This window comes from Triticum aestivum, chromosome 2D (genome assembly GCF_018294505.1).
Source record: "Triticum aestivum cultivar Chinese Spring chromosome 2D, IWGSC CS RefSeq v2.1, whole genome shotgun sequence".
NCBI lineage: Eukaryota > Viridiplantae > Streptophyta > Magnoliopsida > Poales > Poaceae > Triticum > Triticum aestivum.
Window position 1 is genome coordinate 50105060 of NC_057799.1, and position 9839 is coordinate 50114898.

General features: G+C 40.9%; 1 non-coding gene across 1 annotated transcript; it reads left to right on the top strand.

The window, feature by feature from the left end:
* Positions 1-5645: 5645 nt before the first annotated feature.
* On the top strand, positions 5646-5718 carry TRNAE-CUC (transfer RNA glutamic acid (anticodon CUC)). The gene has a single exon. It is a non-coding gene; the product is annotated as a tRNA-Glu (tRNA).
* The last annotated feature ends 4121 nt before the right edge of the window (positions 5719-9839 follow it).

Consider the following 9839-nt stretch of genomic DNA (forward strand, 5'->3'; position numbering starts at 1 on the left):
GGTGGCTTAGGTTGACCACCACCACAAAGGCCATCAAGCCTTCTTCTTTTTTCGGCTTGTCCTCTTCTTCAGGTGTGCCGCATGACCAGAGCCTCCCCTGCCTAGCGGAGCCTATGGGTTATAGGCAACTCAATGTGCAAATTGTAAAAAAGAAATACCCGATACCGGTCATTGATGGTCTTTTGGGTGAGCTACACGGGTGTATTGTGTACTCAACAATCGTTTATCTATTCCCACATCTATTCACTAATCCTGGAACTCGTTATGGATAGAAGGTCTGTAGAAGTGAAAGTAGGATGATGGGAGGAAAAAAGGAGTACCAGAAAAAAAGATTTATGACTTTCTTCCCACGAAGAAATAGTATCGCATTTGAAACAGGAAATATTTAATTTGGATATTAAATCTACAAGGAAGGGCAATAATCCAAACAAATGAGAACCTACTAGATAGTTCGGATTTCAGCTATTAGGGAGGGGAATGAAACACTTGTCAAGTCTTTTTCTTTTTATGGAGCTGACATTGTCGATGGTGTTGGTCGTCGCGAGCGTTGGGGTGACCACGCAGCACGATTTGGTTATTTTTCATGTGTTAAGTCTTAACACGATGCATACAACGACATGCAATCATCTAGTTCGTATGATTTGGTTCCAAGTTGTTCTCACACATGGTTTTCTCAAACTTTAGATTCGTTCATGTTCACTGATTTGAGGTCCGCAAAGAGGAGCTCGAGATTTTCTTCATGCGTACGGAGTCCCTCTTTGCTTTACCACACTAGGGCTCATGATGCCAATACGGTCCATGTAGTCAAGGCTACTCTTGATACTCTTGATTCTACATTCCCTTGTTGATGAGATTGACGGCGTGCTTCATAACAATACAGAGTAATGATGCATTGTACATTGTAACAATGTGGAGTAATGATGCATTTTTTCTGATAAAGGGTGCTTTTATTAACTCCAAATGTACCATCGAGTGGATACAAAGCATAAAGAACAACACCCATCTTTGCATAACTAAGATGCACACAACCAACAAAAGAATCATCCGACTCATAATATAAAAACGACAAAGTGGCAATAGTAAAGCCATATGAGACTGAAACTATGCGTATGCCGACAGAGAAGGTGAACCAATCTGGAGATTATGATGCCACTCATGTTGGGTAAAAACCTTTCTCGAGACCTGCTCCAACCGCACGCACACCATCTTGAACAACGATTGGTACTCCGTTTGCGTAGACCACGTTCGCGTAGACCACATACGAAGCTAGAGCGTACAGCGATAAATAACCTGTAAAGAAGAAAAGATTTTGCCATAAAAACACAATCATTTATACATAGCCAAAGCGACCACAGTAAGGCATATGAGCCCACTCGTATTAGCGTACTAAACATGTTTGGTATTCCGTCAAGTCAGTGACCATATATATTGGCAATATTTTTTTTGGCGGACATAAATTGAATGCTATTTGGATGACTGACCATGTGGAACGCACAAATTTGCATTGAAAGAATAGATATTTGATTGTCTCATTAAGAGTCCAAAAGCTACATTTCTTGCTTCCTTGCTAGTTATGGCGAGCAAAGTTGTTTTTAGTTAACACAAATCCTCTCCAAGGTACCACATGAAAATCTTAACATTTAGTAGCATTTTTTATTTTTGGATTAGCTTCTCATTATCCATCGAAATCTCTCAGTGCAGAGTGCACGATACATAGAGTCAACTATGACAAACTCAGATGTAGTGAGATTCCAGCGAAACACACCCCACCCTTATGTCAAGTTAATCGAATCCCAAATATGATAGAAGATTTTTCCATGACACAAGCCGGGGGCCAATCAAATCCCTCCTAATGATGCATCTGGCGGGGAAGAGCTGAGCACATGTGCAAGAGTATTATTCTTATTACGTATAATGCGGTACAAGGCCAGATACATCTGGTGGAGTAATGATGCATAGTACATGCGCCGCTGGAGCAAAGTGAGCTTCAAGCTAATCATTTTCTAATGTCTCCCAAATCTAATTAACATGTTTGTGGTGTGCGCACGCAACCTAATGTGTGTTTTGCATTTTCCTTAAAACATGACTTTAACAAAGTAAAATGAGGGGAATTGTGTTGGGTACTATCCACCATGACTACCTCACTCGGAGATGGATATGCTGGCACAACGGATGTGTATCTTTCTTTATCTACTAATGGCTATGTGATCACTGTGGAGTGTGGACCACGATTGATGGGAACTATATATATGCATGAAGACTTGCTGGGAGGTTGGAAAATAAATAAATGTCATAACAACTCATTGACTGGGTGTATGGCGACATGTAATTGGTTTCTTGTACTTTTCTTTAACAACTATAGAGGTTTTCTTGGGTTTGTACCTCTACCTTTTCAACCAAATGAGCGTTTTATACTTGCTTGGATATGAAGATAAAGTTAAAGCGAGCGCTAGGTGCCAGTTAGCTATTTTAGGGGAAACAAAACAGTTGGCTCGTGAGCCATCTGACCCGAGCGCTTAGCCATTGGAATGAAGCCAGACAACACATCCTCCTTGTCGCCAATCAATGCAGCAAAAATCCCTCATGGCACGCTGACTTGCTCGGCAGCACAGCCGGGAGACCATGTGGGTTCATAGCCGCATCGCCGCCAAGCCTTGCAGTAGTGCCTCTCTCTCCTCGAAGCAGCTCTTCTCCGGCATAATAAAAGTTTAGTGATTTTTTGTTTTTCCATGCTAAGTATTTATTAATTAAATAATTATAATATGTCTTCTTAAATATCAATGGGAATTCAAAAGAATCATAATTTGGAATATTAGCATGGTATCTCCCTTTGAATGTTACAGCTGATTGACTTGGCACATGGTTATACTTGTTATGAAAAGTTTCTGTAGTTTAAATCGGCCTCAGTGGTATTACAACTTTGGAGTAGTATCATGTTCATATTGCCACTTAACGATTTCATTTTCAAAATGCATGATTATGATGTCTGTTTCACTAGTTGGTCGTTTCACACTCTTTTGCTAGTCTTCATGTATGCTAGCCATGAATTCTGCTTGTGCCAAATCCTTGAGCAAGGTTTTGCCATAAGACTCCACCGTACCTACTTATTTGTATGATTTAGAAAGATCATTAAAAGTAAATTTCCATTGGTGCATTAACAAAAATTAAATACACTATTAAATGCTTCATATTGTTTCCCCGCAAAAGAAAAGCTTCATATTGTTTGAGCTATTGATGATCCTAAACATATTTTATTTTCCACGATCTCGTAATGGTGGTTTTGGATGGATAAAAGATGCAGGAAAAGTCTGACTAAATTAACAAAAGGTTTTCAATTCCTAAAGTGGAAGGATGACAAATCCTTCTAAAACTAAAGATATCTAAAATAGAGTGTGTGATACCTGGCACCATTACCAGCAGCAATGGAAAATGTATGTATTTCCTATGGTCAAATCTTGAGCATGAAGCCAACACATTGGCAGTAAGAGTTGAACCACCTTTTCAATACTACTAATAAGCGCATGACAATTTCTGCTTCCCTCTGTGAAGAGCATATTCTTTTACCTTTTATGTTGAGTAATTCCATCTTTCTTTTAAAGCACAACTATTAAGAGTGTGATTATCATTCTTAGTTTATATGCATTTTGTTAATATGTAACATTGAGTAATGTACAACTGTGATGCTTTCAACTCCGGATTTGTATATTTAATCATATCTTAGACTTGCGAGATACCATTGCCGCCTATGGCTGCAAATAAAAAAACAATATGACAAATTTGTAGAGATCATTCTCAGTTTCTAAGCCGATTGTTACTCCGGTATGGAGTTTCCCTCCTAACTCAACCCCCCTTTTTTAACGAAATCGTGCTAGAAAGCATCACCATTTAGAGAGATCATTTTTCAAAATGGGAAAAATCATAATGGTCTTAGTGTTGCATAAGAATTTCATGTGAGAAACTGAGAATCGAGACATACATGATTATAATATTCAAATTGTATTGAGGTACTTTATCATGTTAAATTTATTCCTTTTCATTTTCTAATCTGAATTTTCAATGATCTTTCGCTTGAACTTGAGATGGAAGACAACTTATTTAGTATATAATTAAAAATTTAAGGTTTTCAATCCTTCCATCATTCGATCAACATTGTTATGAAGAAAAGTAAGAAATAAAATTCATCAAGTTTACATAATGTGCACTTCAACTGTTCAACATTCAAGTTGAGTTCTTTTGAGATAAATCAAAAGATGCTTGATTAATTTCTCCAGGGGCTATAGGTCTAGACTGACAATCTAATTAGTTTTCTGGTCATTTGTTTGGATATATAAGTTGTCACATAATTTGTGTCTTGTGTGAGAGTTCGTACTACAAAAGTTGTGTGGGTTATTTTCGATATCTTTCTGTAGTTAGCAACAAAGTGCTTGTCACATAATTAGTTTTGTGGTCATTTATTTGGATATCTTCAGTAGTTTTAAGGCCGTGGGATGATGTGTTAGCAACAGACAATTTGAGATATCTTTCTGCAGTGAAAGCAAAAGCCATGCAAGCAAAACTTGACAAATGATGAGCTGATGACTTGTTCGTGGTGGTATTTGAATATTTGATCAGTTTCGTACCACTGGTAGAGAATAGGCCACAGTTTGACCACAATTTGAAATTTTTTGAATTTTTTTGCCTCTCCAGATCTTAAAAGCCCCGTATCTTTTTTCTGTTAGGTTTTTGAGGATTTTGAAAATGTTTTTGTAAATTCGAGTAGATGATTTTTCATATAAAAAACTTTTTCATCCGAGTTCGTATGCAAAAGTTATGTCCATTTTAAGAAATTCCAGAGAGATTTTGCAAATAAAGTCGAAATTCATATTTGTTAATTTTCCCAACAACTAGACCACATATCACATGAGAAACTTATTTTATTTTTTTGACATTTCCATCATTTTCTTTTGGTTTTTCTAAAACTGAAAAGGCGGTCCGGGGGGTAGAGTTTGATGGGCCCTTTAGTACCGGTTGGTCTGGCCAACCGCGACTAAAGGACTAACCTTTAGTCCCGGTTGGTCTGGCCAACCGCGACTAAAGGCCTTCGGGCCAGCCTGAGGACCTTTAGTCCCGGTTGGCCAGGCCAACCGGGACTAAAGCCCCTCCCGTCCGCCAGTTGTCGACCGAGCGCGCTGGGCCCAAATAGTTGGTCGCGGGTCTCCTTCCGAACCGCGACTAAAGACCCCTTTGGTCGCGGTTCGATTATTTTGGGGACTAATGGTGGCATATGAAAGCCTCTTTTTCTACTAGTGTACCTGCATATGCGGTATGGTTGCTCATCTCAGTGAGGCAAGCAGATTGCTGGAATTTTGCCCAAGACCAACACATCATATGTTGGCTTGGGATTTCAGTATCCGCTGTGTCTGAATTTGGAACAATCCATGTGTTTGCATGCATGGCGGAATTTAAATATGTGATTGATCAACCAAAGCTTCGATTTGTCGATGTTTTCTAGCCATTTCTGAATCAACCAAATCTGCGATTCAGCTCTATCGTTGGTGTGTGTTTTTTTTTTTTGACGCCAAGAGCATCGCTTGCCTGTGGCCCTATGTAGTACTACTTTTGCGTAGTATGCTAGACATTTATTACCGTTTTTAAAGTTTCACAATTCCGTTGTAGTCTAGGTGGTTAGGATACTCGGCTCTCACCCGAGAGACCCGGGTTCAAGTCCCGGCGACGGAAATTCCCTTTTTGGGATTTTCTTTTTTGTTCTCGGTGAAGGATAAATCCATCGGGCAATGCTCATTGTATAGTAGAGACAGAGACTATCGCCCTGAACAGCTCGGGATAATTATCTTAGCTTACTGTAGATGGTTGACGATTCCAATAGTTGAACTGGGGGTCAGCCTTGTGATGATGCCGATCCAGAGATGTGATGCTGCCGATCCACGGCCAGCAAACATGCTGTTGTAAGCCATGTTTGAATCGAGCAAAGCTGCGATTTAGTTCGTCGTGCTTTGTTTGAATTGCGCGCAAGGCGGGGTGGGGAGTGGCTTCTTTTGTCCAACTCTCCTCTGGTGAGTTTCTACCCGACTGATTACTCCTTCCTTCCTAACCCGAGAGAGAGATTTCATGGCTTCCATTACCGTACTACCTGAAATGTTTCAGATATTACTATTTGTCTGTATGATATTTAGACAATGGAAAGAACTGTTTTAGATATAGAAGATGTATCCAGAACAGAGTAAATGCTAGTAGTACTGCATACTGATACAAAAATTATTCTGCCGGTGGGCACTTGTAAGTGTAGAGTAGAGTGAGGATTTGGTGCAGAAGTGTAGAATCTCTATTATTAAAGGGGATCGAACGTCGTGATGGTTCGACCTCTCCAGCCTCGTACGTAACTTGTGCCCGTGAAGGAAAAATCGGACCTCCTCACAACCCCTCCGTGCATGATAGAAAAAAAGAAAAGAAAATAAAACAACCCACACGTACGCACGTCCCAACTCCCACCTCCCACCCCCTTCCACCAGACCCCTCGCTATCGATCCCGTGTCTTGCAGAGAGGAATCACCGCCGCCGGCCTCCTCCTAGATTGGAGCGGTGGATCCGCATCTCTTCTCTTCATCACCGAGTCCATGAGGTGCTCGATGTGGCAGGGGCGACGAACAGGAGTGCCGCATCAATAGCAGCGATGAACGATGGCCCAGGTAATGCCATCTCCTTACCCTCGCTCCACCGCATCTTCTCACGCCAATCAGTGGATATGCAACTGCGGCCCAGACTTGGTGGCTGAGCAGCAGCGACCTCGACGCGGCGCATGCGTGGTAGCTGATGCACGGCACAGCGACCGCGACCAGGACGCGGTGGCGGGAGAACGGCAACGGCTGACAAGACCTGGCGTGACGGCCATGAAGATATCGACTCCGACGACTCGCCTCCGTTCAACAGCGCCCTGCTTTTCCGCATCGCCTCCGTCAAGCATCACCTTCTTTTCCGCGCGCACAGCACCTCGGTCACTGGTAAACCGCTGTATCTCTGTACTCTTTTGGCAGTCTGGATTTAGGAGCTCTGGGATTTGGAGAATGCACGAGCTGGAGTTGGGGAATAGCTCGGGCTTCCTTCAGAAGACGATAGGTCTTGTTTGGATTTTTTTTAGAAGAATTAATTTGATTTGGATGAGACTAATCAGTACGTCATGTGGGCCTCCAATCGAAATTTGTGGTGGGAACTTTCCTTCCATTCATCTTCTAATCAGATTTTGATATTTGTGCCATTGATTTGAGTGCTGATGAAGAGCTTTCTATGGACGAAGAGTCAACAATGCATTGGCATTCTCCAAGTCCATTCCCTGCTTTTAACTATTCAACTTTCTTCTCTCTTTTTTTGGAGAACTAACTTCTTTTCTTTGTGAAAAAACTATTCACGAATCAGAATCATCGAATTCACGAACTGCTCATCGAATTCACCCCACCGAACTCGATTCGTAGGCACTACCGAATCGCAAATCCCAAACCCGAATCAGTGGACTACGAATCCGGTAACTATGGCAGGGACTAGCAAGTGGCAACATACGTCTGGTGGCGTAAAGGACGACGGGTGGTGGTAGGGCTATGGGCGGAGCCGGTAGACGGAGGAGGTTGCCTGTGGAAATCTGGCATGTGGCGGCATAAAGGTATTATGGTTTGATGTTTGCTTTTTACCTAGATGAATACTTATAGCACTGAATTTATGAATGTAGGCGTAAAGGACGACGGGTGGTGGTAGTGCTATGGGAGGAGCAGGTAGGGCTATGGCGGCATAAAGGTATTATGGTTTGATGTTTATTTTTACCTAGATGAATACTTATATATAGCACTGAATTTATGAATGTAGATTTATAGTATTGTGTTTTTGATGTTTACTTATTGTCGTAATCTCATGTATAGGTTGTGTAGAAATCACTCAAGTCTGCTTTTTATTGTGGAAGCTCGTTGTATGTGTAAAATTATTTATACTCTTGGTCCCGGCGCACGGAGCCTACAAGACGCCGAATGTTCCTGCTGCTGCTGTAAGCATTTCATTTGATTATGTTTTCACCTGTTGCTGCTGTGAACATCAATTATCTTTACTACTGAGTCTATCATATTTTGGTTATGTTGATGGCAGTACCAAGCAGGAAAACACCAGAATAAGTTCAACTTGGGGAAGAGCATGAAGGTGATGAACTCGCTCGGCGGCTTGTACCGTGTTTTGTGCTGGAGGAACATAAAAATCTCCGTTTCCTCGTTACTTTATTCTGATGGTTTATTTGCCATATGTTAGATTGGCGAGAGGTGGGGTACCAGAAAGAGGCGACGTTAAAATCGGTGCCAGTGACGACGACGGTGGACACGATGAGCTTGGCGACAGCGGCTGCCGCAACATTGTTGTACTTGGAGCCCATGCTATCCGAGCTCGACAATGCCAATAGCTCAGTCCTTTTGCGTGTTCATTGACAAGTTGTCCGTACAGTACCTTGGCGTCAACAACCACGGCCATGATGACGGAGTCGTGCTGGCCGACTGCCCTGCTTCCATGCGCCGAGCAGTCTACTGGTTTGAGATGACCGTGAGGACTGCTGGGCTCAAGGGGTTGAATCGGGTTCACCACATGTGGGGTGGCAACCTGGGTCAGCTAACTTTTGTTGGCCCTTTCTGCTATTTGGTATCTCTAGCCTGGTTTTAGTGCTCTGACAGCACTTAACAATGCTAAACTTGAGACCAAAAGGAGTTGTAAGAAGTGTTCCTTAGAAATTGTACACTAAACTGCTTGCACGTTTTCATGCATGTTGGCACTCATCTTGGAGCACAATTAAATGGAAATCAGTAGCAAAAATACAATCTGCATAGTGGTAATCTAATCCTAGAATTTGGCTTCATTTATATATTTCGAAGTGGTTCCATGATTTTATATTTTGCGTACTATGTTCACACTGTAACTTTTTACCTGGGATTTTAAGTGCGCGAACAGTTGATATGGGTTACAATTGAAACTTACATTCGTTCTACTGAATAGAAGAAGTGGCTTCTGATTTACTAAAATTTGTTAAGAGCTATAGTAACTTTATTCTGTAGCAATCAGTTAATTTAGAAGTGATATTTCCCCCTTGCTTTGAAGTGAATGCAAATTTCGGGGTATACTCTTATTCATTGCAAGCATCACTAAGGGCAACTTCTGGAACTTTAATTTAATCAAAAGAATACTGAAAAATACTATTTGCATTAATTTTCTACTCCCTTTGGTACACCATGTCTTATAAATGTGATGCAAATTGTTGTAGGTTTAGTTTTACATTACATTCTCCTCCTTCCCAGATCACAAGTGTCTATTTCAATATATTCCCTTTTTTCTATTTTACAAAATACACTTTCCACCATGGAAGTGACATGTGTTATTCCTGAGAACTGGTTTAGTTTGAGTTGATACCATTTATTTTTTCTTTTCCATTATTGTTAACAACATCTCCTTGATTCATAGGTCGTACCTTCTGCTAGACTGTTTTATTTTCTTCATTGGAAGACTTATGTAATACTTGATGTCTTTTTTGTAATAGAAACTTCATCTTTGCTTATAGTTTTGTTGGTGTTGTTCTGCGCATGATTCCTTAATTCGAATAGACAGTTAAAATTATGATACAATATCATATCATTCTTTTGGGAATATCAAAAGAGTAACTTTAACTTCTCAGCACACGTGCATTTTTGACTGCTCTTTGTAAACCAGAACATAAGAAAACCAACAGCCAGTTAAAGATTAGCCAGATTAACGCAAGTGATTTTTTGTCTTGTTCAGTGATATGCATTTCATCAACTATTGTTTATCGCCATTGCCGGATGTAGTGA